The sequence below is a fragment of the Mastomys coucha genome, unplaced genomic scaffold (assembly GCF_008632895.1).
Source record: "Mastomys coucha isolate ucsf_1 unplaced genomic scaffold, UCSF_Mcou_1 pScaffold13, whole genome shotgun sequence".
Classification (NCBI taxonomy): Eukaryota; Metazoa; Chordata; class Mammalia; order Rodentia; family Muridae; genus Mastomys; species Mastomys coucha.
Genome location: NW_022196895.1, coordinates 29,874,767 through 29,899,826, shown reverse-complemented (window position 1 = coordinate 29,899,826; position 25,060 = coordinate 29,874,767). Strand labels below are relative to the sequence as shown.

General features: G+C 43.7%; 1 protein-coding gene and 1 pseudogene across 3 annotated transcripts in view; one reads left to right on the top strand and one right to left on the bottom strand.

Annotated features, from left to right (window-relative positions):
• Epb41l4a (erythrocyte membrane protein band 4.1 like 4A) overlaps window positions 1-25,060 on the top strand; it is a 208,049-nt gene that overhangs the window by 12,357 nt on the left and 170,632 nt on the right. The window lies entirely within an intron of this gene.
• LOC116086964 lies at window positions 9,448-9,575 on the bottom strand (annotated as a pseudogene).

Genomic DNA, 25,060 nt, shown 5'->3' with positions numbered 1-25,060 from the left:
TATACTATATCTTCCTCATCCTTTTTCTGGTTGATGGGCTTTTGGCTTGGGTTCACCTTTGGCTAGTATAAATGTTGCTGTTGTGATGATTCATACTCAAATGTTTGCATCGATTTATATCTTAATGTTGCCTTCATATATGTCCAAGAGTGGAGGTTTAACAGCATTCGGAAGTACGGGCTGCTTCCGTAATGTCTGCATCAGGTCCGTAAGGGCTTGCGTCCGTGAAACCCAGTCTCCCCTCATCCTTCTGACAACTTTTTATTATCTGCCTTTTTTTAAAAATTACAATCCTAGTGGGTACTAAGAGGTATCTTACACTTAAGGTTTTTAAAAATTGTATTTATTTATTGTTGTTGTATTGTGTGTATATATTGTGTGTGCATGCCATGGTCCATGTGTGGAGATCTGAGAAGAACTTCTGGGAATCTGCTCTCTTTCTGCTGTGGGTCCCACAGACTGAATTCAGGTCACAGGCTTGGCCACAAGCTCCTTTACCTGTTGAACTCTCTTGCCTGGCTCTCGAAGTTGTTTTGATCTGCCCTTTTTCCTGTGACTGGTGAGTTCAGCATCTCTTCTCCTGTTTATTATCCACCTGCATATCTTCTTTAGTGAAAAGTCTATTGGTCTTCTTTGTACATTTTATAAACTGGGCTATTTGTCCCTTATTATTATGAGCTTTAAAGTATGTACACGTCTTACTAGAGACTTGATTTGCGGGCATACACTGCGATTCTGGGGGGATCCTTTTTTACTTTCTTGAGTGGATCTTTTCAAACATAATTTTATAAAATACTTTTGATAATACAATTTATGTTTTTGTGTGTGTGTGTGTGGCTCCTGCTGTTTATATTCATTCTGTTTAAGCAACCATTGCTTAACGCAAGGGATGGAATGTACTTCTGTGTTTCTGTTAAAGTTTTTTTTTTTTTTTTTTCGAGACAGGGTTTCTCTGTGTAGCCTTGGCTGTCCTGGAACTCACTCTGTAGACAAGGCTGACCTCGAACTCAGAAATCCGCCTGCCTCTGCCTCCCAAGTGCTGGGACTAAAGGCGTGAGCCACCACCGCCTGGCTCTGTTAAAGTTTTTTAAGTCTAATGTCTGTGATCTGTTTTCTGTACTTTTAGATGAGACTATATTGTCTCAGAACTGTCTGCTGAGATTTCCTCCCCCTTTTGAATTGTCTTGCCACCACTATAAAAAAGCACAAACAACTGTTGACATAACTATGAAGATTTTCCTGAGCTCTTGGCTCTGTTCTTCTGGTCTCTTATTTATTTTTTTAGTTCCTTGGTGAGCTGGGTGCGTGTCACTAGGAAAAACAAACATGATATTTAAACACTTAATTTTTGAGACAAGCCTTGGGTGGCCTAGAACTTACTATATAGACTCTTGAACTTGAGGAAATCCTCCTGTGTCTACAATCCCAAGTGCTGGGATTACTGGTGTGCCACGTCATGCCTATTTTGAGAAACTGATTCTTGTCAGCTTCCTGGGTGCAGTGCTATTTTCTGTCTGTCTGGCGGTCTGTCCTTCTGTCCATCCGCGCCCCCCCCCCCCCAAATCCTCAAGGTAGAGACACCTGATGCCTGAGGCCACAGCCAATGTTAGCCAGGGGACTCTTTCAGGCTTGGTCCCATTAGTGCATGAAATTTCCCGCGCTTTTCTGTGCAGCCCTGGGTATTGCTCTTTACATTCTGTGAAGGATCTGCCTTTGATCCTTTTCTGTAAGTCACTTGGAGGAGGACTGGAGAGACCGATTTGTATGTATTTTATGAAGTATTTTTCTTCGGCAATTTTGACAAGTGAAGAATATTAGAAATTGCCCGTGACTTGTTCTAAGCAAGGTGAGGTGTGCTTTTCCCCCCAATGAGATGATGTAGATGGCTAGAAGACTCTTTGTGAACACGGGTTTCTATTTCTCAGCATCATTTTCAGCCCTGAACTTGAGGGATTTCTAGCAGGGTTGCAGGTTAAAACCCGGGGAGCCGCCATGGCTTTGCGGAGTCAGTCTTAGATCTCCTGGGACTGAGGGAAATCGTACGTAGTAAATCCTAATGGTCTTGGAACTGGCATGGTTTGAGCTTTTATGGATTTGTCTAGATCATACATTTTTAAAGTCCACAGATACAGCAATCTCCTTTGTAAAGAGAGAGAGCGTCAAGAGCCCAGAATCTAGATAGTGCCACAGCCTCAAAACCATTCCTGCAACCTCATTTTCTGCTTGTTGTTGCTTGTGATAGCCCCTCATTCAGCTGATCAATAATTCAACCGTGTGCCCCTCTGCACACACTCACCCATCCTCACTTCATTTGGCTCCAGAAAGCCTTCCAGAAAGGGCAGAAGGGAGAGTGGAGAAGGGGGCCTAAATTGTAACAGACTGGATTTCACTTAGAGTGGTAGGTCACATTCTGCAGGTGAGGAGCAGGGCTCAGATTGTGGGTCTAGACCTGTGTCGATTCCCTCCCCTTCGTTCTTGCCTTGGTGCATCCCCCACCCCCGACCCTCTTCCTGCTTGCAGAATGGAAGAAAGGAAAGATGGAGAGCTGATCACAGAAGGCAGAGGGCTGGAATTTATCAAAACCATTTAGGTTCTCTGCCCTGCCTATCTCCTGTATTCCCAAGCCCTTCAGCTACTTCTGTCAGATAAGGTCTTCGATCTATGGCTTGTCCTGGTTCCCTGTGTAGTGTGGGTATTTGGATTTGTGGGCCTCTTCCTAGTGAGGTTTCCTCCTTTTAAATTGACATAAGAAATTACTCTGTGGGATTTCTCTTCAGAATGGTGTCATTGCCATGCAGGTCAACTATGTTCGTCCTTTAAAAAAAATCTTATTTGAGAAGTCAAGGATAATTTATTTCATGGCATAGTTTTAGAGCAATGTTGCATGAACTTTTTCATTGGTCTTTATTTTTAAAGCCTTTGTGCTTTTCCTTGAACCCCTACAGCTCCGTGTTGACTCTCTGTAGGAGGAAAAAGTAAAAACTGGTTAGTGATCTTTCTTTTTTTTGTTTTGTTTTTTTTTGAGACAGAGCCCTGGTTGTATTGGACTTGCTTTGTAGACCAGGGTGGCCTTGAACTCACAGATATCTGCCTGCTTCTCCTTCCCAAGTACTGGGATTAAAGATGTGCACCACCACACCCTGCTGACAGTGACCAATCTTATCCTCTGAGAGGAGGTGCAGAGAGGAAACAAAGGTAGAATGGTCTTGTCGGAAGGTTCAGGCAGGCTGATGGATGTTTCCCTTACAGCCATTACTTTGCTATCACTGTGATTATTTTAGATTCTTTGCTATCACTGTAATTATTTTAGATTATTTTTCCCACGTAGTTGCTGTTTACAAGGGTACTTGGAGGATAAGCAGAATTCCCTTGAATTTCTCAAAAAGTCATTTTTTTTTCTTTAAGAAACTTTAAAAAATCTGTTCTCGAATAGTTAGTTATTTGAACAGGTCTTGAGTGTGAGAGTGATTGGGGGTCTGGAACAATGCTGTGTGTCTGTAACAACTTTGTGAACTCAGCTGAATTGGAATTTATTCAGAGCTAATTGTATGCCTAGTAGCACCGGGGTTTCTGTTGGTGATAACAGAATAAGAGGGAGACTTCTGCGCACACGATGTTTAAGTACTAGGTGGAGGGACAGCATTCAGTTATGAATCAATAGCAGATACACACAGGACACTTTGTGTGGGAGATTCCAGTTGTATAGACAGTATTATAGGAAATTGTTTCTTGTATGTCATAGTGGGGTTAATAGACAATGGGGCTTTAGAAAAAAAGTGTTGATTAGGTCTGGGAGTTTTCTAATAGACTTAGTAGGGTCTTTTAAGAAAATAATTACATCATCTGCAAATTGGGGTGTTTGACTTCTTCCCTTCCTATTGGTTTACCTTTACATCTTTTTCTTGTCTAATTCTTATAGCTAAGACTTTTAGCTATATGCTTAAGAAGAGATGGGGAGTGGACAGTCTTGTATCGATCCTAATTTTAGAAGAGTTGCTCTCAGTTTGTCTCCATTTGATATATTGTTGGCTATGCTTGGTTAGTATAGCCTCTATTATTTTGAGATACACTCTACCTATTCCTAAATTTCCTAACACATTTATCATGAAGGCACATTCAATGTTGTCAAATGTTTTTTTTTTTTTTTTTTGCATCTATTGAAATCATTAAGTGTGGCTTCAGTCCTGGAGTTTGTTTAGACTCCTGTGTTTGAATGCTTGGCCACAGGGAGTGGCACTATTTGGGGGTTATAGCATTGTTGGAGTAGATGTGGCCTTGTTGGAGGAAGTGTGTCACTGTGTGAGTTGGCTTTGAGGGTTGCTATGGGTAAGCTCTGCCTGGTGCAGAAGAGAGTCTCCTGCTGGTGGGACAGATTCCTCCTGCTGTCTTCAGTACAAGATGTAGAATTCTTATCCCTCTAGCCATGCCAACATGGACTGAACCTCTGAAACTGTAGGACAGCCTCAGTTAAATACTTGCCTTTATAAGAGTTGTCTTGTTCATGGTGTCTCTTCACTGCAATAAAAACCTAAGAATATGTTATATTTACTGATTTGTGTAAGATGAACCCACCTTACCTTATTGGGTTGAAGCCCACGTGGTCATAATATATAATCTTTTTAATGCGTTACTGAAATTTGGTTTGCAAATATTTTGTTAAGAGCATTTGCATCTAAGGTCATGAAAGAAAGTGTTTAATTTGGCTTATGGTTTCAGAAGGGTAGGGGTCTATTACTACTGGGGTGGGGATCCTGGCAAGAGGTAGGCATAGTGTTGGAGCAGCAGCCGAGGTCTCATGTACTGATCCATGAACAGGAAGCAGAGAACACGTGGGGAATGACCTGAGTCTACTGAAATGTGAAACCCTCCCTGAGTGACACACCTTCTCCAATGAGATCATCCCTCCTAGTCCTTCCCAAACAGTTCCATCCACTGAGGCCCAGGTACTCAAGCCTCATTTGAACCACTACAGCAACACTAGCCAACCTCGACGCGAGAAGGTGTTGAAGAGCAAAGGCAGGAGTCACTATCTCACAGATGGATCACAAGATGGAGAGTCCTCAAGTGAGTCTTGGCATTAAAGACAAGGCCTTCGGCTTTTCTATAGTTTTGGACTTTTTTATTAGGGAGAAGCTGTTGATTTGGGATGCCTGAAAGTGATGACTGTGTGACTGGCCTCGTGTCTCCGAAGGCTGTCCAGGATAGAGCAATAGGAACATAAACAGAGAGAGCAGTTTGGTGGAGAAAGACCCGAGTATTGGCTGTTTATCAGATTGCCAGGTTCTGCATCGGATGCCAGGGATGAGTAATTCTTAGTAACTTGGATCTTAAGCCTAGAATTATGTATTAAGTAACCCTCTCATCAATGCATGATGGAAATGCTTTTCTTGAATGCAAAATGCAGCTTCTTTGGTGGGAGGGGAAGACAGATAGATCTGAGTTTCTCTTCTTCCTTCATTACGTATTTTGGGAAAATCATTCAAGGTGTCTCCCTTACTCCGTTTAAAAAAATAAAATGTCTGCTGAGATTGTCCCAGTAATGTCACACGTATCGGGAGGTTTAGAGGTGGAAATGGCTGGAAAACGTGCTCGGTTGTCGAGTGCTGCAGTGTTCATGGCTGCCCTGCTCTTCACCCAATAGTGGCCTCTGGCAAGCTGTTTACGTCTGTACCTGAGTTTTATCTTAGTCAGCAGGGTGAAGTTGGTAATGTCATCTACTTTTTATTCCTGTGAATGCTGAAGGAGATAACACATTGTAAGAGTGTGGCTGCCAGTAAACAAAGAGACTCGACCAGATGGAAGTTAGTTGCTATTGTTATGTAGCCATGTAGTGTTCTGTGTTAAATTAAGAAATTGGGATTTATAATGTCTTCGGACAATTCTAAACAGTAGGTTAAGGTTTTGCAAAAGGCTTCCTTGTTATTTGCATTTGCTGAATGGTTAAGCTGATTTGTTGAGTTGGAGGCAATTTAGAAAATAACAACCACTTCCCCCTTTTCATGTATGTGTGTGTGTGTGTATACCTGCATGTGTTACATGTATGTGCTGAGAATATGTATGTGCCAGTGTTCGTGAATGTGAAAACTGTTCTTTTGTTAATTTAATTTAGGATATCATTAAGTTAAAATTTAGCCCTTGTAATAATGTTAATCTTTTTTTTTTTGAGGATTACAAGAACTTTGATAAATAATTTCTTTTAGAATATTTGCACAATACACCATGAAGACCTTTCCCATAGGCTGCCTGGAAGCTGTTATGTACAGCAGGAGGAGCAGGCTGTGAGAGTGTCATAGAAACATCAGTATTGACACAGGCATAATGGCCACATCCAGGGGACGGTTATAAAGAAAACCAGACCCCAGCTGACAGCAGATCAATTCTCTTGGGTTGACAGATTCCTTTGTGGCTGATGCCGGAGAAACCCAAGGCCCCCCTGTGTATTATCAGATTATAAAACCTTGAGTTTTCTTTCGATTTCTTGCTTCTCTTGTGAGCCAGAGGAGAAAGGAAAGTGACCTGATGTTTAAATATATTAGGTATTTGGGTGAGTCATGTTTAAGGATAAACAGCTAACTGCTTTCTAGAAAAACTCTTTATTTTCTTTTACATTATTGTTTTCAAAAGATGAGCAGTATTTATGTCGTGGGACAGGGTTTCCTTTCCTTCAAGGCTGAAAATTAGAGCTCCCAAGAACAGATGTGCTCATTCACCACAAGACACCTCAGCCCGCCTGAGAATTACTATTGTAAGCTGATTACCATTGGTATCATAGAAGGAATAGAAGAAGCTGCAGGGATTTTTTTTTTATTTTTTTACTGGTGAGAGAGGCGATTTCATATGATAAGTGGCTTATAGTTTGCCTCCATGTGGGCTTTCCCACTGGTAACTGCTGAATGGGTCAGAGCCAGGATCTTGACAAAGGCCCTGTGGTTTCTTGGTGTACAACAGAGATAGGCACACATCATTTTTGGCTTCACAGGTAGACTTTATTCCTTCGAGTGGTTAGATAGTTGTGTGCCTTGTGCCTGAGATTGGATATTAAAGTGACTAAAATGTACCCAATCCTCCATGTTTAATAAAATTTCCTGCCTTGAATAGGATCTATAGCCTATTAGACATGCATAGTTGCTATATTTTCTATGGGTGCTCCTCTAAAAGTGTTCAAAATTAGGAGGCTTGGGAGCTTAGCTGAGTGTTAGGATTTGTGAGACCTTGGGTCACTCCCCAACACCACACATAGCACACCACCACTGTAGACCAGGGGTTCTTAAACTTCCTCATTCACAATTCCATATTTTCTTAAGAAAGATTAAAAAATAATGCATTTATTAATTTCTTCAAGATTTCATGCAGTAGATTTCCGATCACATGCATACCCCTCCGTCAGCCCTATGTCAGATTCTCCCTACTGCTTCCAACCCCCATTACTTCCCATTGGCCAAGTGCTCCTAGGCATGGGGCCTTCCCAGGGAGGATGGTCGATATACCAGGTGTCACACCATTAAAGAGAATCGACTCTCTCTCCTCCAGCAGCTGTCAAAGGCCAGTAGCTCCTTTGCTAGGGGTGGGACTGCGCGCTCACCATCTGTCCTCCCTGCTGAGATTGTGGTTTGGTTTGTGCTTGGGTAGGTCCTGCGGATGCTGTCTCAGTCACAGTGGGGTGGGTGCACATGTGCTTCTTCCCTGTTGTGTTCAGAAAACATGGCTTCCTTGGAGTCATGTGCCACCTCTGGCTCTTGCCATCTTTCAGCCTCCTCTTCTGAGGAGATGCCTTGTGAAATAGACACACATTTAGGGCCAGGCACTCTGAAGTCACTTACTCTCTGTTCACTGCACAGTTGTGGGTCTCTGTGTTCATTGCCATCTACTGAGTACCTGCCTGCTCTTATTTACCAGGCCAAGGTGACCTGATATGGCTGAGAGGAATGAAATCAGGCCAGGTTGGAGGGGCCACAACAGAACTGAGGCTGTAACCATTTTGAGAGCAATCAGACTCTATACCTTTATCAGAAGCAGAATATAATGGCAGTGGCCAGGATGAATACAGTAGTTGCCAGAATACAATGACGTTTGCAAGCTATACAGGTTACATGGACCCCAACTTACAAAACCTATGACACCTGCCTCTCAGGCCAGCTAGGCCAGGCCAGCTCCATGGCTCCCTGAATGATGTGTGTAAGAAGCTGCCTCTGCGGGATGAAGACTGAGCCAGGCATTGAGGCAGTAATCATTAGGATCTGCTTTTTCCCCTTTTGGCAGAACAGTAGTTGTGTGTTCTGTAGGCCTCATGACCTAACCAGTTACAGACTCTTGGCCTTGTTGACAGTGTCAAGTATGGGTTCCACGAGTGGACCTGGCCTGAAGTATGGTTAAACATCGACAGCCTTGAATTCTGTGTGTAGCTGAGGATGCTGTGAGCCCCTGGTCCTCATGTCTCCACTCCCAAGTGCTGGGATGACAGGCATCCACCACCATCCTGGCTCTTGATTACTTTTTTTGTTTGTTTGTTTGTTTGTTTTGTTTTTCGAGACAGGGTTTCTCTATGTAGCCCTGGCTGTCCTGGAACTCACTCTGTAGATCAGGCTGGCCTTGAACTCAGAAATCCACCTGCCTCTGCCTCCCAAGATTAAAGGCATGCGCTACCATTGCCTGGCTTCGATTACTTTTGTAGGCAGAGAGAGGAATAAAAGCACAGTTGTTTATGCAGTTGTTTTTATAATGTTAAGAGACTTTACACCACACCAATTAAAGCTCCCGGGCAGCAGGAGAGACTACACAATTGGCATGTGTGTGTATTTGCTATCACAAGGTTCTGGTATTTATGGTTATGTCCTTTCATGCAGGGATGATGTTTTAAAATCCTTACTCATTCTGGAGCTGGAGTGATGGCTCAGTGGGTAAGAGGATGCTCTTCTGGCAGAAGGCCTAGGGAGGATTCCCAGAACCCACATGAACCATCAATAACTCAGAAGATCCAGTGCCCTCTTCTGGTACTGCACACCTGCTACATATACACACACTCAGGCAAAACACTCAAATACATATAAAAATAAATCTTTTTCCTAAAAGTTCAAAAGTATTTCCTATAAAGTTTTAGTTACTGAGTAAAGAGTTATTTTTACTGTTGTTATTATTTTTGCCATGAGGTTTTTTTTTTTTTTATTTTCATCAGTCATACAAGTTAATATCCTAGGGCCAAGTGGTAAAATTTGGCAGTCCAATTAGTGGCAGCAGGATGTGTGTGTGTGTGTGTGTGTGTGTGTGTGTGTGTGTATGCCCCTTCAAAGACTTGTGGGCCAGTGGCATTGCTGTTGCAGAGTCTTGGGTTCACAGTGCAGTGTGTGGTTCTTGTTCGTCTTGTGGGTGGCTCTTCTACATCACGAGGGGTTTCTCAGAGATCATGGGGTGAGCTGGGCTGGGGCGGACAGATCCTCCAGTCTAGGCTTTTTAGGAAATTACACTCCACTTTTCCTGTTCAATGGTCTCTTTGGTCCTCAAGGCGTTCTTCTCCTGCATCTTAGGTTTCTATGCCTGATAGAAATGGTGATTTCCCCCATGTCCAGCTCATCTGTCATTTTCTTTTAACCTGTGGAGTCTTGTGTGGAGCTCACACTCCAGGTGACTGGAACTTGGAAAGCCCGGAGTCTGGGAAAGTAGTGTAAGATGTGAGCTAGGTTTCACTGGTGGCAGAGGGCAGAGGGGAAAAGATTGTAAAGGACAGATAGCATTCATGGGACAGATAGATTTTAAGAGCCTGTGGGCTTCTGGGCCTAGGCCAGGTCCTGGATGTAGCCATTAGTAGATAATAAAGTCCTTGCCAGCATGGAGCCTAGGGCCTTCTAGGTGATGGGGGGAGTGGTCACCTGGGTTTACGGAGGAAATACTGCTGGAGGAGACAGGCGTGTATGGGAGCAATCCGATGGATGGAACATTGAAATATTTCTTAGGAAGTGCTAAGAGAGAGGAAACAGCTCGTGCAAAGACCTCGAGAACCTGAAACAGAAACAGAGGAACCTAGCCTGGCTGGACTGCAGTCAGCTTGGAAAAGAAAGAGCCAGGTGCTGTGAGGTGCTGCGATCTCAGGGTATGTATTGGGGTGGTGGTGTGAGGGGGGTTAGGCAGGGGTCACAGGCAACTGGATGTTTGGTGTGGAGAGGGCGATGGATCCAGAATTCAGCTGTTTGTCTCCTCACACCACGGTGGCTGTTTACCATTAGAGTCCCGCTTGGGTGCTCAGGCTTACTCCTCAGGATGGCTCATGTACCCAGTTATCACTAGCGCAGCTGGTCACTGCGGGATACAAGCTACTGGAGGCAAACAGGTCACAGCAGTGTTGTTTAGGAGTGTACATTTTTTTTAGAGAGACAGTCACCAAATTGTCAGGAATGAAGTTTGTGTCTCGAACGTTCAGCCTGTAAGCCAGTAAGCAGTGCTCCTCCGTGACCTCTGCTTGGTTCACTTCCTGCAGCCAGGTTCCTTCCTTGCGTCCTGCCCTGACTTTCCTCAGCCATGGAGTGTGACCTGAGGGTTGTAACCTGAAGTAAAAAGCCTTTATTTCTTTCAAGTGGCTTTTGGCTGAGGTGTTTTATCACAGCAATGGAAAGCTAACTAAGGTTTCCGCCTCAGGGCTTAATGGTTGCCATTCCTTCCACCTAGAACATTCTTCTCCCAGAATTACCTCCCAGATTTCTGCTCACGTCCCACCTCTAGGGGGGTCCCCCTTACACTCTGCACGTGGGACTTGCACACACAATTATTGAATGAAGGCTGTATAATGTGGGGTTAAACTCATTTCTGTCTGACTCTGATCAAGGTGCTTCTGTCAGACGCTTATTTCATTTTATTTTATTTTCTCTTGTTTTAGGATAGGCTTCTATTAACTTCTTCCCAGAAGGGGCCTGACTGAGTGAGCAGTGCCCGAGGCTATGGATGAGCCACACTGAACCCCATGGTTGGATGCCTGTAGATATTTCCTTCAAATCTGTGAACTTAATTTAAATTGACCATATTATTTTGTTAATTCTCAGATTAGTTGGACTGAATTTTTAATCTGTAGTTAAGCACATTGAGAGGATCTTAAGCAAAAGAAAGAAAATTCAAGCTCTGAAGACCCTCCCATGACGGGGCTATTCTTCCTGAGGTCAGTAGCCCTCCTCTTTCATTACCTGCTGGGGACAGAGAGGCCTAGGAAAGAAAAAAGGGGTGGGAGCTCTCCATGGTTGCTTGTATTTTGAATAATAATAATTTGATTATCATTATAACACAAATTAATATCATGCTAATAATTAAGATTAGTATTACATTAATTCAAATCAACCCTATCATAATTGTTAATTTTAATGAATATTTAAAACATTAACAAATTAAAATATTAATAGAATTAACAATACTATTATTCAAATAACAATAACAACAACTATTATTATTCAAAAGGCTTCCTTTCGTCTTGAAAGCAGATGGTCCTGGCCCTTTGTAAGTGCTATCTCAGGCTGCTTATTTTGTGTGTGCGGGAACATCTTGGAGTTATTTCTTGTGGATTCTATTGATGAGAAGTCTACTCCACCACTTAGAACACCTTGGCCATTAAAACTATGTCCACAGCAGTTTCTTCACACTTCTCCTTTCTGGCCCTGAACACAAATCCCGCTGCCCTTGAGGACGGCTGGGCTTTAGTGCTTTGGCGACAGCCCATGAGAAGGCGTGATGAGGTTCTCCTTTCTAAGCTCTCTGTCTTGTAACTCACGCTCTGTGGAAGGGCAGTTGACCTGCTGTAAGGCCCTGGAGGTGATGAACTGAGCCTCTTTCCAGCACCCGGGTGGTACCTATGTGGGATCTGATCCTTCAGCCAGAGACCTGCCTTCCGGCACCTGCTGAGCCAGAAGCAGAAGTTTAACCAGCGGGTCCTGGATTCTTGATTCTCATAGGTGCTGTTTTAAGCCATTAAGTTTTGGAGTGATTTGGTACGTGGCAGATAGATGGAGATTTTGTTTGTTTGCCTTTTAAATAACGCTCAGTCACTATGCAATGTCAGACGGGTCTGCATCCTGAGCTCATCCTTCCTTACCATGTGACGTGTGACGTATGACGTGTGACGTATGACGTGTGACGCTGGGCTGGTTGCTTAGCTACTGACCTGCTTCAACTCTGCCTAACAAAGGTCATAGGGCTCAGTCACAGGGTACATGTTACATTAAATGTTTGTTCGTACAGTGAAAGCAATATAAACCATCATACTTTAATGTAACAAAATGCCTTTACAAATCTTTCCTAACTTAGGGAAATATTTTTTTTTAAGACAGGGTTTCTCTGTGTAATAGTCGTGGCTATCCCGGAACTCTCTTTACAGACCAGACTGGCTTCCAACTCATGGAGATCCATCTGCCTCTGCCTCCCAAGTGCTAGGATTAAAGGCATGCATTATCACACCTCGTGAAATAAAAAAAAAAAGTTTAACTAAATAATTTTCTCATACTTGAAAATGTTAGAAATTTGCTTTTTAATTTTTATTATTTTTTTAATACTGAGTCTTTGTTGTTTTGTAGCCCATAATTCACTATATAGCCCAGGCTAATCCAAAGTTCTTAAAAATCCTTCTGCTTTAGCCTCTTCATTGTTGGCTGAGAGCCACCATGCCTGCTGAGATTAGTGTGTTTTTGTGTGTGTGCTCTTGTGCAATTGTGCATGTATGCACATCAGTCCATCTCCTGGGGTAAGAAATTACTTTAGCAGGAGTTTACAGCTCATTCAATTAAGAACCAACTGCCTCAGAAGTCCACAAACTAATAATTTACTCTTTTTTTTTTTTTTTTGGTTTTTTGAGGCTGGGTTTCTCTGTGTAGCCCTGGCTGTCCTGGAACTCACTCTGTAGACCAGGCTAGCCTCGAACTCAGATATCCACCTGCCTCTGCCTCCCAAGTGCTGAGATTAAAGGCATGCACCACCACCGCCCAGCAATAATTTACTCTTAAGTGTGTATTTCCATTTGGGGACTGATAACAGGGGGTATGGGGGAAAGCCGTGTGCAGTAAACTCCCCAGCTAGTGCTAAGGCTGCAAGCTCCCTAGCCAGTGCTGAGCCTGTCCCTTCCTCAGCTGCCTCACAAGACCAGTTGCCTAACTGAGTTGCCATTTTAAATTAAAGACAGCTGTTGTACAGCACATAGGGACAGTGGGCAGACAGCAGAGGCTCTCTAGCTGGCCTGCACGCAGCATCGGATGCACAGGGGAGCCTCCTTGGTTGGATCCCTGAGGCAGCTGGTGAGGTGATGTCAACAGTCTGTGGACTTGAGACTTTTCAAGTGTAGTTCACCTGTTCCGAGCCCCAACTTTTCCATTCTTCCTCCTTACCCTTCTCTGCCCACAGGTGTTGATCCTTGACTGCACGTTGGTCCCATGAGGAGCTTTCATTGTAGCCTAGTGACTATTTAGGGATTCTGATTCAAGTTGTCTGGATAGTATTTGAGTTTGGTTAAAATAAAACCCTCCCCCAGGTAACAGAGATGCCCAGAGAGGCCTGGGAGCCAAGGCCTGGGTCAGGTGACTGGTTCTGCTGATGGAGGTTTCTAGACATCCCCTCTACCTCCCTCTTCTTCCCTTAGTCTCTTATTTAAGGCCAAGTGGCCAGCATCGGCTATGCATTATTCCTTTAAACTGTGACCTTAAAGTGCTTGCCCTTTTGAATGGTGTGGGAAGGAACATTTATCTTTGTGAGAAAATCATGGGCTGTGTCCAGCTTTTGTGAAGGGGAACTGTTAGTTTGCTGTCCTTCGAGTTTTGAATTAATTTACTAATCTGTGGGTTTCTGAGGAATTCCAATTTTCAAATCTTCCTGTGTGCCACATTCTGGAGAGTTTTGGCCGCTTGGTGTCCGTTTTCCCGGCTACTTCCTGCGCGATGAAGACTCAGGCTCTTTTCTCCCTTGTTCCTTCCCGACTGCCATTCTTTATGAGTATGAAGTTGGATGGCCAAGAGCAGATGCCATTATTAAGCAAAAATCTTTCTTTGCTTTTGTCACAGCAGAAGCCAGTCAGCTGATGGGAAGGTGGCTCGCAAGCTGCAAACTGATGTTAGATGGTTTGTGTGGGACATAGCTGGTCTGGACTGTCCTCACCTTCTCGAAACTTTGTACCCAAGTGATGCATGTCCAAGCTTAATCTTGTAGCCCCTAAATGCTCTTCATTTGATATATCTCAAGATTAGAGGCCAATTGCTTCTTTGAGCTGTTTTTGTCACCTTTGTGTGCCCTTATGAACAAAGGCTAGGCCAAGAGGGGCAGGCTGCTCAAGACCCTCTTTCTGGTTACTGCAAGAAAACACAGGCAAGCTCACTCAAGGTTAAATGAGGGAGTTGGACACAAATTCTCATCTCAGTACTTGGCTTCATCGTGTTCTGACCAAATCTTCTAGAGCAAACTTGAGTTTTCCTCTTTAATTGTGTAGTGCCTTAGCATGTTCATAAATGTACAATTTACTGAGCTGTTTTATATAGAGCTTCACATATGGATAATGTCTGTTTGAAAATATTGATACTCTCTCCTTCTATACTTTGGAGGTCTTGTGACGAGGATAGATATTATTTTGAAACTAAAAGAAAAACTTGAAGATTACTTAACACAGATATTTTATAGTGCTACTCCCACTGTTGAATGCTTTCTTCTGGGCATGGTGTAGCCATGGTTCTCTTGAGCTGTCAGCATCTGCAGGTACCCTCAGGAGTCCCAACACAAGAATGAGGCCATTAATTTTCCATCATGGAGCAGGGTAAGGGACCAGGGGGTGCCACCCTTCTCCAAGAATTTATAACCAGTTATTGACTACTGGTTGTTGTAAGGTTTACTTGTCTCAACCCTGGGACAAACTAACAAAAGCCATTGAAAGAAGAAAGGAGGAAGGAAGGAAGGAAGGAAGGAAGGAAGGAAAATAGGAGGGTGGGTTGGTTTCTTTTGGCTTACAGTTCCAGGGAGTATGGTCCATTCCGGTTGGGAATGTTTGGTGGCAGGAGCTGAGGGTAGCTGGTCACATTGTATCTATAGTCAGGTGGCAGGAGCAGGGTAGCTGGTCACATTGCTCTATAGTCAGGAAGCAGAGAGACATGAATGGCATGGTTCAGCTACCTTTCTCTTCAAAGCAGTCTGGAATGGAGTTGCCCACAGGAGGGCCGTCCTTTACATGTCAGTTAACCTCATTTTGAAGATCCCTCATTGATGAGATGGTCTTCAGGTTGATTCTTGATCTTCCAAGGTTGGTAATAAAACTGTCCAAGGGGGTGAAGGTCACGAACCTATGATTCCCCAAGGATTTGTACATAGTTACCAGATGCTGTGGGGGAGAGATCTTTTTTTCTTTTCTTTAGTGGTATAGCTGTAAGTTGTTCACATACCGGTAAGTAATCTCAATTACCTTAATATTGTTTACGTTGGGTTTTCTGGCTTTTTGTTCTGAGAGCAGCACTTCAATATAAAGTGTCTAAATGAATCACTGATTCTGACACAGGGGGCATATGGGACATCGTATAATCTTTAAGTATCTTTAACTTTACGCACAACCTCTTCAGACTTACAGTGGGCTCAAGCATGTTTTAGTGTTTTACATTCCGATACACAGATGGAAATAGTCTCATAGGACATAATCCGTATACATTCTCCTATTAATCAGTCTCATTACCGCCTTAGTAAAAATGGTTGCCTGAACTGGCTCTGGTGAATCCTTTCACTGAATTGTATTTGAAGGTTCCAGTTCACCGTCTCTGATTATTTCTGCCTCTTCAGCTACATCTTTACTTAGTGATGAGAATTTATCAGATGCAGAATCTATAGAATGGGGCAACTGTCATGTATATATATATATGTATATACATGTACATATACTTATACACACACATATATGTATATATATAGTCCACTGTTAATGTAAACATGCAGTATTTGATTTTACATTTTAAGTGATAGTTTCATGTGTTTAAAATGCGATAATTTCTTCATTTTGGTTTTATATTTTCAGAAGTTCTCTTGAGATGGTCTTGTTTATACCCAAGTTGGCTGAGATCTAATTATTTAACTCAGGTGGGATTCAAACTTATAATCATCATGATTCAGCCTTCTGAGTGCAGGGTTGACAAATGGGCCCAACATGCCCAGCGGGGATGGTTTTTAATAAGGTGTATGCAAGACTTCACCTTTGAGATGCATCCTCAGTGGGCCAGGGAGGGTGCAGGCTCCTTTATTCATCCTCAGGTGGTGCAAGTCTTCCTGAGAAGGCTGAGCCTCCAGTGCTCATATTAGTCCCTGATGGGAAGGCTCACTTTCCCCGTGAACTTTCACTCACCTTATCCATATGAGGTTCTTTATCTCACTTGGGGTAGAGTTGGACTCTCCTCATGTCCCCCTACATTCAAGGCCTGGAGCCACTTTGTTGTCTTTTTAGCTAACTCTCGGGACACCAAGCTAAGAGCCATGTTAATGGTGAGTTAGTGTGACATAATAGAAGAAAGGAGAATGAGTGACGTCATCTTGTTTCTTTCTCTTCTCTAGTTGCTTTTCCCCTCTTTGTGGGGAGAGTAAGGACTGTGTTTGTAGCATCTCCCTACACTCTACTGTCCAATCAGAGTCACTCAGCAGGAACCCAAGATGTGGAATTGAAAGGAAGGTGATGTTGTGGTAGTTGGTTTTGTCAACTTGTCAAATGCTATAGTCATTTGACAGGCAGGATCCTCTATTGCGAAAACACCTCCATACGATTGGCCTGTAGACAGTGGTGCATTTTCTTTATTAATGACTGACATGGTGGGGCTTAACCCACATCAGCCCTGAGCAAGAGCAAGCCAGGAGGAGCAAGCTAGTAAGTAGTGTTCCTTCCCCATGGCCTTTGCTTCATTCAGCTCCTTCTTCCAGGTTTCTGTCTTGAGCTCTTGCCCCAACATCCCCCAGTGATGGGGTGGGACCTGCGAGCTGTAAGCTGGATTAACACTTTCTCCCCCTAGGTCACTCTTGTCATGGCGTTTTAGTCCAGCAGTGGTGACCTAGCTAAGACATGATGTCAAGGCTTCGCTTACAAACTTCCTGCAGCGTGCATGGCAGTTAACACTCACTCCAGTCTAACAGCAGTGAAAGGCTAGTCTGACAGTTGGATCCCATCTTTTTTTTCAAATATTAGATTAAAATAAGTACAACATCCCTTTACATCAGTATTGGGCCATATAGATGAAATTAGGAATTTCCGTTTGCCCTAAATGACTGTAATGTGTAAGCTTTAAAAAAAAAGCTATCACGATTTAATGTTGTTCATTTTTATTTGAATAAAATTTATTGCTGAAGGTCCCATGTCCCGTCAGAAATAATTTAGAACCAGACAGAAGTAATTTGCTTTAAGGATATTTTATGTCAGGTTTGAGTAATTTTATGGGCTAGGTTTATGAGGCAAGTGCTTCGGAGGCTGATCCATTACTACATTTCCAGGGCTTAACATGAGATGCCCCTCCATGGTGACAGGCCTTCTCGGTGGCCTGGTGCAGCAGCTATGCTTGTTAATACAGTGACTAACAGACTGAAGGAGGCCTCTCTTCATTTCATCATGCCTCTTCAAGTAAGAAGCACTGGGGTCGAGTCCTTTATTAAAGGAGCTAGAAATGTGTGTAATTGGAAGCACTAATGAAGCCATATAAACAGCTAATTACTTGGCTAGAAACGAGCGCACAACTTCTTCGCTCCTGAAACTAGAGCTAGAGGGAGAAAAGAATGATGCTGTGGTTTGAAAGATATAAATTCACATCGATGTCATCATTTCCAGAGACTTCTCCCGCTTCGAACATCTGTCAGGATGTTTGGAAACTCAGTCCCTGAGAGGGTCTGTTCGAAGATTTGAGAGATGCAGATGGCGGCTTGAGACATATATGATTGAGTTTGGATAGGGTTGATTTCTGCCTCCTCCTTTTGAGTTTTATGTCTCACCCTTGATCTCTGGTGGAGGCAATTCTTTGTATACTAACATGACAGTTTTTGAAGGGTTTTCAGGTGGCGTGTCATTATGAACTAACAAAGTGCCCAGAGCTGATTCTTGTCTGTCTTGATAGTTAAAAGTACATCATTTTACAAAAAACCAAAACAAAGAAGTTATATCATGTTTTGATGAAAGGAATGTAGTAAAATTATAGCTTTGCTGGACAAGGAGAAGGAGAGGCAGCTTAGCACTTAACACTAGATACGGAGATATCTTTCTTGTTGGTTTCTGTAGTTTTTAGTCCTCACGTAGCCTATCTCTGACCTCGTGGTTTGTAGCATTTGTGTTTCCTGGCCCTTTACTCCTGTGGTTGTCTCCTAAGATCAGGGCTGAGCGCTCCTTAAAGTGGAGAATGTTCTGTTAACCTAGCGTTCCTGCAGGGAACTATGATGAATCTGCTTGAAGGGTAGGTTCAAATTTGACTCTTAAAAAGTTGTTCTCCTGGCCAAGATCACCAGATAGAGAAGAAGCTGCAGGGCTTTCGCATCATTAGAATAATCTTCTTGGGTTGAGTTTGTGACTTAGTTGGTAGAGTGCTCACCTAGCATGCACGAGGCCTTGGGTTCTGTCTCAGTATTGCACGAACGGGATGTGGTGTCTCCTCCCTGCAATTCCAACACTTGAGAGGTCAAACACACCCACCCTGAGTTTGGGTAAGTCAGTGCTCTGAGCAAAAAAACAGCTGAAATTGCCTTTCTTTTATCCAGAATGGCTGGGCTGTGGTGTCAAGGCTGTGTGTCTTTTCATGCCATTTGCTGGTCTTGAGAACTCGTCTTGGATGATAAAGAAGTGCTCATCATTGTGGCTATTTGGGTTCTCGCTTGCTCTGCATCATGGCTAAGCTCCCAGGATGCTCCTCCTGCTGCCTCTGTCTCTGGGTCCTGCTATGACTCTTTCCTTCTCCCTGCATTCCTTCAGCTGTGCTTTAAAGCCCTCTTTTGTTTGTAAAGGATTTTAGACCTTTACTCTCTTTCCACAAGTATTTTGACGTTAGATTCTAGCTTTATTTATAGGATTCGATCTCATTGTAATAAAGAAAATTGTTTAAATGCATGGCAGATTCAAGGGAACTTGGGGAAGGATGACTGTTTTATATATAAGATCACACAAATGGAAACACTAACCAAGCTTCTGATTCACAGTTTTAAGATAATAACCTAAGTGTTTGAGGGTAGATACGTAAGCTCTTTTTGCCTGCATTCTTGCTCACACTGAAAACTGGAGGGTTGGCTTGGCTTCCCAGGTTGCCTGCCTCTTAGGAGAGAAAAACAACACTGATTTGGTGTCAATTCACTCTGCCCTGCCACCACTATAAAGGGGCTTGCGTATGTAGACATCTCCACACACCTGCAACACGTCCGTATACGCCTTCATTCTGCACACGGCCACAGTATCTAGTTTATGGGCAAAAAAGGTGAAAGTGATAAAGAACACAGCACCGTGAAATGGCCGCCAACCTTGCCCAGTGTTAAAATAGCGCTAGCTGGTTAAAATTAGAGTTAACTATTTAGCGAGACTTTGCCATGGAAGCTGGTCTTCGCCATGTGATCAGTTGCTATAGAATACTCTCTCTGTCCAGTTGAGCATCCGATGAAGAACAGAGCTTGTATTTAGAGTACGTGTTGTTTGAAATGTACTTTGACCGCTCGGGGCTGACTCTGTGATTAGTTTCAGTGTGTACCCCAGAGGCGTGCTGGGATTGGGAGAGACTCCTTGTCATCTCTGCTGCCCCTCGTCAGATGGCTCTCAGTGTGCCTGGGTTAAAGCTCCTGGGTTAATTCCCCGAAGTATAGATCACTCCATGCTCTCATCTGGGAAACCATCTTTGGGAAACACCATGTAGATTTGTTGTTGCTCTTAATTTGCATCATTAATTTGTCATTTGTATCTTATTAGCCTTGGATCTTTTTTCCCCCTTCCTAGATCATATCAGTTGTGAAAGATGTATAAATAAAAGAGTAGATCACAGTCTTGGGAGAACTGCTTTTTGACCCAAGTAACTTGGCCTTAGGCGTGACTAAAGCCTAGCAGACTGTGCAGACCAATCTGTGTAATCACAAGAAGCAGGGGACATGATTTTACCAAGGTAAAATGTGGAAGATAGGCATGAGAGGGTATGCAGTACTAGGATGAGCATAGGGCAGACTGGAGGTTTGCATTCTCCACCAAGCTTTTCAGTTCAAGACAGTTTCAACTGCCGGTGTTGAAATGGTTTCTTCCTGCACATGATTTATGTAAACCCAGAGAGGTTTAAGGATGGTACTCATAAGTGGAAACTGAAGGTGGCAAGATTTTGTTGTGGTGGTTGCATTGTTTGGGGTCCTGATTATGAATGCAGAATCTACTGCATGTGAACTGGTGAATTCTCCTTGTCTGTCTGTAAATACGCCGCAGAGCGAGGTCCCCTGAGAAGTCATTAGGTTTGCTGCAGTTGAAGAAGCTCACAGCACTTTACATGGTGATGTGAGTCTCTGAGAGACAGCTCTGGGAAGGCAGTGATGCTCAGCAGAGGGGCCTTTGAGCATTCTACATTGTTCCCTGAAGCAGCAGCTGAGGAACAAGTGTAGGCTCTGGGGTACCATAGGTTTGATAGCTAAGAGCAAGTTGAGCATCATTGTGGAAGTAATTGGTTGTGGCAAGGCTACAGGGTATTTCCTTCCTTATTGAATAGAATTAGACAGCTGGGATTCCTGGATCGTGGATGAAATGGTGGGACTACAGATGACCATTAAATAACAATCTGTAACACACGCAAAGGTCACTTTCAGCTACCTACTGTTCGCAGTAGGCAGAGTTCGGTGGGCAAGCAACCTTGTAGAAAATTCACCTCTGCTGAACATTCATGCACAGATTTCTCTTTTTTTCTTTTTGAGATAGGATTTCATACAGTCTCTGCTATCCTTGAACCCTCTCTGAAGCTGAGGATGGCTTTGAACTCTTGATCTTCGGTACCTACCCACTAAAACAGGCATGTGCCACCATACCTGGTTTTACAGATTATCTGTACAAAAGTCAAATTTTGTTTTCTGGTATGAACGCTGCATTATGACGCCTATGTTTAATGTTTAAAGTAACTGTCAACTGCCAATCTCTTCTTCCAAGCAGCGTGACTGGCCCAGGCTCCTCTATCCTCATTGGAACTTGGCTCAGTGGTGAACCTACGTCAAGGGCCCGAGGAACATGGTGCCATTTCTTCATTTCGCATGCTCACAATTTTTCATTGAGGAATTTCTAGTTTATTAACTTTTATCACTGCTGTATGTTGTCCCCTGGCTGATGGAATGGTGACTTTATGGTGACTTCTCATCCAGTTTGAGTTCTCATTGAAACTTGCCTTTTTTGTGCTGTGCTTCTGCATGAGAAACAGTATTTGCATGTCTTTTTTTTTTTCTTTTGGGACAGAGTCTCCTAATGTAGCCCAGGTTGGCTTAGAACTTACCTTATTCCTGCTTTTGCCTGCCAGGTGCTGGGATTACAGTCAGTCATCTGTCACCATGCTCAGCGAGGACCCTCTTATCACTGTGTCTGTAAGAGGGTTGGGTTTAAGATGAAGGGGAAGGCAGGAGTGAGTGTTTCCTGCAGTTGACTTTGCCATCCATTCCCAACATGCTCAGGGGCTTCGTGTTTTTGTCAGATTCTCTTGGGTTGATTCTCAGCCCTTTGCCCTGTAAGTCACCCAGTGGAGCGAAAGCCAACAACAAAGCATGATGGCTGCAGTCCTTATTCATCGGGTCAGTGGAGTTAGGCGCTGGCACTCTTGATGTTTTCGGGTAAGCTTGGAAATACAGTATCATGCTGGGGTTTCCCACATCAAACCCGGTGTTTGTGTTCATTCTTGGAGGTACTGGGGAGCGGTGAAAGACCGCAAGATACATTTGGTCCACTTTCCTGGAGAAGTTGCTTTCCTACGGTGAAAAAACAGTATTTCCAATTAACCTCCGACCCTAGGCAAAAGTCAGCCTCTGTAACCCTCCTAGTTTGAGACCTGCCTCTGATAGCCACACCTCTCTGCCCATCTCCTGCTATTTGCCACGCCTACAACCTGGTTCCAGTTACATTCGAAAGCTCTACCTCCACAGAGAAACAAGGAAGTCGCTGATTGGACTGACATGCTGACGTATTTGGGGGGAGTGGTTTTGCCCCAGGTAATATGCCTGTTGGGGGGGAACAAAGGAGGGCATTAAAAATCAAGATGGCTGAGCAGTCATGTCTCCCGTCTAATTTTTACCCTTCCACGTGGGTAGGTATATCCCTAACTCTCTCTCTTGCTGCTGCTCTTCTTTCTAACTCCTTATTTCCAAGTTACGCACTGTTTTAACGTTGCTGCTGGACAGCAACAAGCCCCCTCTTTCAAAGAGTAGAGTATTGAATCAGCATTTCTCTTCCCTTCTCCCCTTCCTTCCTTGTCCTCTCTCTTCCTTCTTCCACCTACCCCTCTCTTCTCTTCCTTTTTCTTACCTTTCCTCTCATCCCACTCCTCCATCCCAGTTGCTGTGTAGCCCAGGCTGGTCTTGATCTCCTGCCTCAGCCTGTCAGTGCTGGGATTACATGTGTCCCATGGCCCTTTTTATGTGAAGTTTCTTTGTTAATTGAGACAGAGTCTGACCGGGCATTCTGTCTGGCCGTGAACTTACAGTCCCCCTTGCGAACGATGACGATGAGCGCATGCACGTTTAGAGAGGCAAAAGCCGGGCAGGATTCTGGAGAGACTTGGCTGTGGTGAGCTCCTCTGCAGACGTGGCATCTTTACAGGACTCTGCCACTGGCACTGTTTGGGGAGGCCTGAAGACCTGGGGGTGTGGGGAGGAACACTGTTGCACAGTGTTTATTACTTTGTTATTATGTAACCTAGGTGCCTGGACAAATGTGATGCTTTGTGGTATGAATCACTTTTATTCAGAGGACTCTGCCTCTTTTTTTTTCCTATCAACATTTTTAACACTGTCTGTCAAAGCACTTCTCCTGAATAAAGAGATTAAAAAAAAAAAAACAATGCTTCCTGCTTTTTCCTCCTTCTTCTCCCTCCCTTCATTTTTTTTTTCCTGTCTTTAGCTCCGGGGTGACAAGAGTCCCATGGCTCTCAGTTCTGAACTTGGGAAGCCCTCTATTCATTCTTGGAAGGCTATGCTGCTGTTAAGGAGCATGTCCTCCGCCCTGCACTCTCACCTCGGCAGGGATGAGCTGCTTTCTTCTGCCTTGCAGTTTGTAACGTCAACTGAATAGTTGGGGACCTGGGTTATTCTGACATTTGAAGAATGCCACGGATTTCTGAATCAAGCACACTAATAATTCTCCTGACGAGTAATTCCACACTAATATTTCTCCTGATGAAAAGTTCTCCCAGAGATGGGTGCTTCTCACCCTCCAGGCTGACACTCTGGCAGAGCTAACAAGCATGCACGTGGGTTGCTCTCCCAACACATGTTGAAGGAAAAATACTTCCCTGAAGTGGAAACTTCTGATGTCTTTGGAAAGTCAATTATGTCAAATGATGTTTTGTTGGGGCACACACACAGGTGAAAGGGTGTTTTGCTAAAGCAGACTCATGAAAGAATGTTTTACTGAAGCAGACGCAGGTGAAAGGATGTTTTGCTATAGCAGACTCATGAAAGGACTCATGAAATATAAAAGGAGTATAAATATGACCCCACAGACTGTGGGAGCTCGAGCATTGGCTTGCCTTGCTCTGCCTCCTTAGTCTTACACTGGTGACGTATATTGCTTTGCCTTACATTGTGTTGTTGAGTCACCTGTGGTGACTTCATAGAGAGAAACTCACCAAAGACGTTCTCTAGAGATTCCTGTGGCTTCTTGCCGCTTCCTTGGACTTGGGGGCCACAAGGTTTCTTCTGGATTGAACTGCCCTTGCTGATTCATGTGTGGTGTCTGCCGAGTGGACCAGGCTGCAGCTACTGATTTGTGTTTGGTGTTTGCCAGTGGACTGGACTAAGAACGACAGATATTGGAATCGTCCAAAGAACTATTTCTAAACAGGTCCAATTTCCCTGTATCCTAATAACCTTTCTTTTCTACCTCCTCTGGTGGGTGGTGGGCTGGAAGAGAGGTTGAACCCTTATTAAAGTAGGTTGTGAAAAATATGTGCCTACACTTCCCTTTCCTTCTCACACTGGTCCACTTTTCTGGAAGAGATCAATAGCTTGATGAACCAAACTCATCCAATTTCAGCATTCTGGAAATCATGTCAACAGTCGCTTGAGCATTTCCCCTCCCCCCATTAGGATATAAGCTGGTGTTGTGTGTAAATGGAGCCTTCCAAAGATCAACTACAGTTGTTTCATTCTGTTATGAAGAGCTCGGCTCTGAAGCCAGACCTTATAGTGCGTGGCTCCTGTGAAGGAGAGCACGGGACCAGCGGCTACACTCACTGCCTGAGAGCTAATCTTGCCTTTGGCCACAAGCTGGCTGGGCAAGTTACTTCTGCCTCGGTCTCCCCTTCTTTAAAACAAGAGTAAGATTTTGATCAAGAATAAATAAACATATTGAGAACTCTAAAGGAATGTATGGCATGTGACTGATGCTTAGTAAAGTAGCTAGTGTTTTAATGGAAAGGAAATAGAGGTGGTGTCATAGTTTGGGTTTTATTACTGTAATGAGACACCATGACTAAGGCAATTCTTGTAAAGGAAATCGTATAATTGGGCTGGCTTACAGTTTTAGAGGTTCAGTCCATTATTGTCATGGTGGGAAGCATGGCATTGTGCAGGCAGACCTGAGGCTGGAGGAGCTGAGATTTCTACTTCTTGATCCAAAGACAGCAAGGAGAAGACCTCAAGCCCACCCCTATAATGACACACTTACTTCAACAAGGTCACACCTATTCCAGCAAGGCCACATTTCCCAATAGTGCCACTTCCCAAGGGCCAAGTATTCACACACATGACTCTAAGGGGGCCAAACATATTCAAACCACCACAGGTGGCTTTCAGTTTCTGCACACCTAACATATATGTGGAAAGTCCAGAGAAAGGTAATGGAGAAGAGGAAGTTCCACTAGAATGACTAGTGGTGGCACAGGAAACGGGATGGGGGAGGGAAGAGGCATGCTGG